This window comes from Suricata suricatta, chromosome 10, assembly GCF_006229205.1.
Source record: "Suricata suricatta isolate VVHF042 chromosome 10, meerkat_22Aug2017_6uvM2_HiC, whole genome shotgun sequence".
Taxonomy (NCBI): Eukaryota; Metazoa; Chordata; class Mammalia; order Carnivora; family Herpestidae; genus Suricata; species Suricata suricatta.
The window spans coordinates 131,829,180-131,835,549 of NC_043709.1; the positions used below are offsets into that span (position 1 = coordinate 131,829,180).

General features: G+C 41.4%; 1 long non-coding RNA gene across 1 annotated transcript; it reads left to right on the plus strand.

Annotated features, from left to right (window-relative positions):
- Window positions 1–216: 216 nt before the first annotated feature.
- LOC115304844 lies at window positions 217–2,689 on the plus strand. Its single transcript, XR_003914634.1, has 2 exons — window positions 217–272; window positions 2,109–2,689. It is a non-coding gene; the product is annotated as an uncharacterized LOC115304844 (long non-coding RNA).
- The last annotated feature ends 3,681 nt before the right edge of the window (window positions 2,690–6,370 follow it).

Genomic DNA, 6,370 nt, shown 5'->3' on the forward strand with positions numbered 1-6,370 from the left:
GCTACGACTTCCCGAGTCAATGTTTCGTCACCCCTCCGAGCAGATGTTGAGAACCATACTCAATTATCCAAGCAAACCCACTGAACCCAGAACCTTGGATGTGCCCCTATTTGATAAACTCAGCCTAATCTAGAATTAGATTTCTTTCTTAGAATTCTTAGAATTCTTTTCTTCTATGACCTTGAGAATCTTGCTCCCATTCTTCCCTGGCTTCTATTGATATGAACTAGCAAAGTCTTGCCATTTGTTGAGCGCAAGCCTGTTCCCTTCAGGTAAGACTCTGTGCTTATTCCCTGAGCTTTGCCGGGACCCTGACTCCATCACTGAAGGAAGGGAGAAATCAGGGATCTAGAGGAAGGGAGAGAGCAGCCACCCCGTTAGGTGAGCACCTCACGTGAGATCTTTACATGAAGTAACACAGGAGGCTTCTCCTTTGCTGGTGAGGAAGCTTCATTAGGGTTTGAGTCTGTCCAACCATCCTCCTTCCCACCTTCTCTTTCCTATCATGGTTCTTTTTGCACACACACACACACACACACACACACACACACACACACAAAGACGGTGAGAGGCTTGAAATGCACAGCTTCTGCTGTGATTCAGCAGCTCACAAAGGTAGCCGGTGTCTCTGATTTTTAGAGGGATCACCCTATGGCTATAAAACATAAGAAATGTTCTTAAGGTTCTCTATTTATTAAAAAATAGAATTTAAATCTTGTGCTTAGCATATATCATTTTCATTAGGCTTTCCAGCACAGTGAAAAACAGGTCGCCCATATTCTAAAGATATGGTGTCTTTATTGCTTTCCCATCCATCCAGATTAGATCGCCATCCCCAGATTCCCTCGTTTTCTTAGGAATACTGATACTAATGACTATTAGGGTAAAAGTTCAGCTGCAGACAATAGACTCCACGCTCACTGGTTTAAGTAAGAAAGACTCTTATCACAGGCTATTAAACACATTCCGAGATCATGAAGGAAGCTGCAGAAACCAATTCGAGTCCATGTTTCTAAGAACAACTTTTAAATTATACTGCAGTACCTGGCAGCCAGGAGAGCTGCTGTTTTCTGCTGCGATCAGGCATCAAGAAGGGAAAATAGCTGCCTTTACACATACGTGCAGTTACAGAACCGGACTGCTGCCTGGATCTTACCAAGAGAAAGGGGTTCATTGCCCACGTCAACTTCAGATCCAAAGCAAATGTTTCTGCTCAGTGGATCTAAATCATATTCAAAAAACAAAACAAAACAAAACATCAGCAAAGAAATTCTAGGAGATGTGATTCTTCACATCCCAGCGTCTTCTCTGGGAAGGATGTGGGAAGAAATCAATGCCCAGGGTTGGCTCACGTCCCTTGAGGACTAAAGTGCCAGTAACCTGAGCCAAATAAATGGCTGCACTGGTGAGTTAGGGACACTCCAGGAATCTTCCTTCCTGGCAGTGAGCTGGGAGAAGGAACCAGCCCTGACACCAGCTGCCTTGCAAGTGAGGAAAAGCAACCAACTCAGCCTCAGTGCACAGGTTCCTTGGCTCAGAAATTTGAACTTTGAATTGTGTTCCATTGTTACCTGTGTGTGTTTTAGATTTTCCTTTGTAGTTACGTTTATCTTATGTTTTTTTTTAAGTCCTCCAGTTCTATTCCAGAAAGAAAGGCAAACAAGATTTCTCCCCTGTATTCGAGACACGCAGGGGGAGCGACAATGAGAAAGAAATAGTTCCTACCAGAGGGGAATTCCCTGACTAGCTTCTTGATTTAAGAATTCTCAGTTTATGTCGAATTTGGCAAACTGGAGCCAAATATGCACTGTTTTTATTTGGCAGTTTGCATCTATACAATTAATGGAGTAAAAGCTAGCATGCTTTGTGAATTCTAATTAATCATGCCTCATTTAAATAACAACAATTAAGACATTGTTCAAGCTGTCTTGTTTTGCATATGCAAATTGTGTTTTTCGCTGCCACTGGAAACTCACTCCTCACAGCTGCATGAAAAATGTCTGGTTCATGAAGTTTCCATCAATCTTCACATGATAATGTTTCGTTGTGCCGAATTAATTAGCATTTGCAAATTAACAACTTTGACTTTCATTTATGTCTACCTTTAGCTCCTAGAATTCTACGACGAATCCCTAAGAGAACTTGGGAAGAATAATTATTTAATATCAAATCAAATAAGAAAACATTTAAATCAGGAAGCACACATGGGAAGAAGCTGGCGAACGAGCGCACTTCTGACAAATCAAACATACGGAGCCTTGTGATTTCTATGAGAGCAGTGACCTCTGGGAGCCCCCCGTGGCCCGCGTTGGCACAGGTTCTCCAGTGACGAAGACTGTTCTTTTTCCTCTATACCGTTTTTGATTTTTCCATCAGCAGTGTTAAACTTTGTACTGTTGTTTTGCACTGAACTCACCAAACTACTTCAGACTTTTACAGCAAAGCAAGAGATGGGTTCTGACTTAATCATTGCTCTTTTAACAGCTCCCGTGCTCTGTGCTAACAGAGCCCTTTGCTCCCTCTGCATGCTCACACCAAGAAAGACTAGTTTGTGTTGTTTATTTGGATGTTTATTGGGGATTTGTATTCCTTTCAAGAGAAGCGACCTCTAATACCCCTTTCCCCCCAATTACTCAGTCTAGAAGCCAATGCGCTCTAGAAGTAAACTTGGGTATTTCTAAAAATCCAATAAGGATACTTCAGTGAAGAAATCGTATCCAATTTTTCTCTCAGTTATGCAGGTCTAGCCACAAACCACATGGTTCCTCTGGGTCTTCAATACCGGGTGATTGGCATAAGACTTTTTCCTAGAGTTACAAGATTATTAGCATATGTGGCTGACTACGTAGCCATGTCTCCAATTTAAGGCTTCTCATGTCAGTGTTGTGCTATTGATTAATTTGTAATCTGCTAGCACATCTTCTCATGTTTATTACCTAAGACACGATTCCAGAGAGGAATTCTTTGTGAAATAGCTCGCCAATGATGATTCAGAGTACAATGTGCATCTTAATGATTTCTTGGAGAACAGATGGTATTCTGAATAATCAATTTTGTTATTCATTTGCCTCACTCCTCTCTTACCTCTTTCACAGGTAATATTTATCAACTGGATAATCTATCTTAATAATCCAAAAATCAGTCACACGTGCTTATGGTGCGTGGTAATTGGGGAAAAGATTTCCTGAGACTAGGAGGGGTTGAAATAAATTGTAACTGACAAGGTAAACTGCTTTAAATATTTTACTGATTCTCACAAAGTGTTCAGAAGCATTCAGATGCTACCATTCAGTGCCTCCCTGAATAAGGAGCAGAGAGAGGGCTCCTGAATGGCGTTGGAGGCTCCTATCGCTTCTGTTGCCAATAATATCTGTCTTCTTTGGCTTGACTTCATTGCCTGGCCCTCTAGGGAGAGCAAAATCTCCCTGTCTTCCCAGAATTAGTGCTGACTCCCATGAGAACCCACGTAGGAAATCCACAAGGTTTTCAGTACCAGATTAATCAACCATGTTTAGTAACGTGCATACAGACATACTCAAGACCTTGATCCCACACTGTTTTCAATAAACTATTCTGGAGAGAGCAGCTTGCTTTATTTTGCCCGCCAACTCCAGTAAACCAGTACAAGCTTTCTGGAACGCTGCCCTGAGAGGATTCTGAGGTCGTATACGAGGTGAATAGGAAAGAACAGAAGTCGGACATCATTGCTGCTTTATCTCACCTCACATCTTCTGCTCTGGTATCCCCCCGGCTCCCCCCTCCCCCCCGCAACTACTTATGCACAGGTGGGGTAGTCAGTGCCTCACTTCACCTGTGTTGTGTATGTATCCTTTGTCTTCTGTCCAGGGACATCTTTGCTTCTGTCGTGAGGGATGTCGAGAAGAACCGGACCAGCCCTTCTACCAGTGGGCAAACTCCTGGGGTAACCCTTGACCTTGGGCTGGGAGCCAGTGATTAAGTACTCTATTTCCGTCCTGCACAGGCAACTCTGAAGGACATCCTACACGGTTCCTCGGATGACCCTTGGGGCTGAACCTCAGTTTCCCACAGCCCACAGCTCAACAATGCTCTCATGGAGTCTCTCTTTCACCCCCTCAACTCTCCTTCCTCTGAAACCTCTTCTCACAGAAAACAATGCCATAAAAATTCTAATTTCTCCTGAAGCAAAGACTACATTATCTGTTAACTAACTTGAATTTTTAAAAATTCTTATTTCTAGTTCTGCTTTTTGGGGGGAAATCCAAGCTAAGCAAAATGCCACACTAACTTCTTGGGGTTAACCATGAGTGAGGGGCCCATGAGGCATTATAACTCTAAGCTACAGAGTTGTCATGAGGAGTCTCATCCCTCCTTTATAATGACTTACAGTCTAATAATAACAGAGCAACGGAGTCTGCCCAGAGGGTTGGTCAGCTGAAGGTGTTTGCATTAGGTAAAGTTTAGAACCAACTGATTGGTTTCACTTCAAGTTCAATCTTTGGTTCATTATGTTTAAAAAACTGAAACAAATTGTTCATTCCCAGCATCATCAACAATATCAATAACCTTATCTGCATGCTTTTTCTGAGTGTGTGTTTTTTCAAACCACAATCTAAGTGTTGGGGAAGCTGAAGCAGGAACAACAATGACAACACCTGCTTACAGGACTAATACCATGAAATAGCATATTCTAGAAGCTAAATAAATGACATGAAGAAAGACTCATTATCTTCAGAGTGACTCTCCAGGGGAGAGGTGGAACTTGACTGGGGTTACAAAACAGAATCGCACAGGCAGAGAAGTAGACAGAAGATTCCAGGCTGAAGACCGTCTTGGGCAGAGTGTGGAATGGGAATGTACATGTCATGGCCAAAAATTACTCAGCTAGTGTAGGTGAGGTCATTTATGGAAATAGAAGGGGATCAATTTGGGGAGATAGAGAGGGACTAGACACTAAAGGAAGGTAAAGATTAGAATTAGAAATCCACAAGCAGTAAGGTCTTACTCAAACTTATTTATTAACTCAAACTGCTGTCAGTAATGCTTGATTGGTGCTCGGATGATTCCTTTGGTTAAGTGTCCAACTCTTGATCTAGGCTCAGGTCATGATCTCATGGTTTGCAGCTTTGAGCCCCATAGCTGACTCTGTGCTGGCAGTGTGGAGCCTACTTGGGATTCTCTCTCTGCCGCTCCCCTGCTTGCATTTCTCTCTGTCTCTAAATAATAATAATAATGAGGATGCTTGAATCTTTCAGATCAGAGACAGTGAGATGATAATTCAGGTCAATAGGAGACACAAAGAAGACCATAGTCTGCTCTTCAACCACAACTGCTGTCCCTATACCTTGGGTAGAATAGAAAGTGAATATGGGAAATTTAAATAATTCTTGAATGCAGGAAAAGCAAAAAGCTGCAGTCTCGGTGGGTTTTTTTCCTTTTTCTTTTCTTCATTATTTTTCAAATTTTTATTTAAATTCTAGTTAGTTAACATACAATGTGATATATGTTTCAGGAGTTCAATTCAGTGATTCATCACCTACGTATAATACCCAGTGTTCATCATAACAAATGCCTTCCTTAATACCCACCACCTATCAAGGCCACCCCCACCCATATCCGTCCATCAATCCTCCAGTGTTTTTTATTTTAAAATTTTATTTTTAAGTAATATCTACATCCCATGTGGGACTCAAACTCACAGTCCTAAGATCAAAAGTCTCGGGCTTTACCAATTGAATTACCAACATGTCTACTGGTGACTTTTCTGAAAAAAAAAAAAAAAAAAGTCATAATTCATTCTTTACAGAAATCACCTCTAGATCCCAAGACTTAGAAGATCTTCTAAGATGCTTACAAAGCATTGAAGTCTTACCCACTTACTATATTAAAGAGATAAAATAATTCAGCAGGTAAGGATAGCACAGGGAAAAGCTTCAAAATCTGCAGTGGGAGGATGGACTGAGCTATTTTGTTTCTTACTTTTTATTTTATATACTTAATACTAAAAAATGTATTCACTCAACAAATATTCTTTGTATGCTTAGTGTGTACCATGGGAAGGGTATCAGAACCCAGACTTGAAATCAAATCTGCATCGAAACCTACATTCTACCATATTAGCAAATTGTGTGTAGTTTCTAGCTGTCAATTTCCTTTTATGTAAAAAGGGAGAAATGATACCAACTTCATACTCTATTGCAGGAACTGTATCTACAAAAATCCCTATAGTAAGTGACAAATTAAATGAAGCTTAAAGGGGCACCAGGGTGGCTCAGTCAGTTAAGCATCTGACGTCAGCTCAGGTCAGGACCTCATGGTCTGTGGGTTTGAGCTTCGCATCGGGCTCTGTGCTGACAGCTCAGAACCTGGAGCTACTTCAGATTCTGTGTCT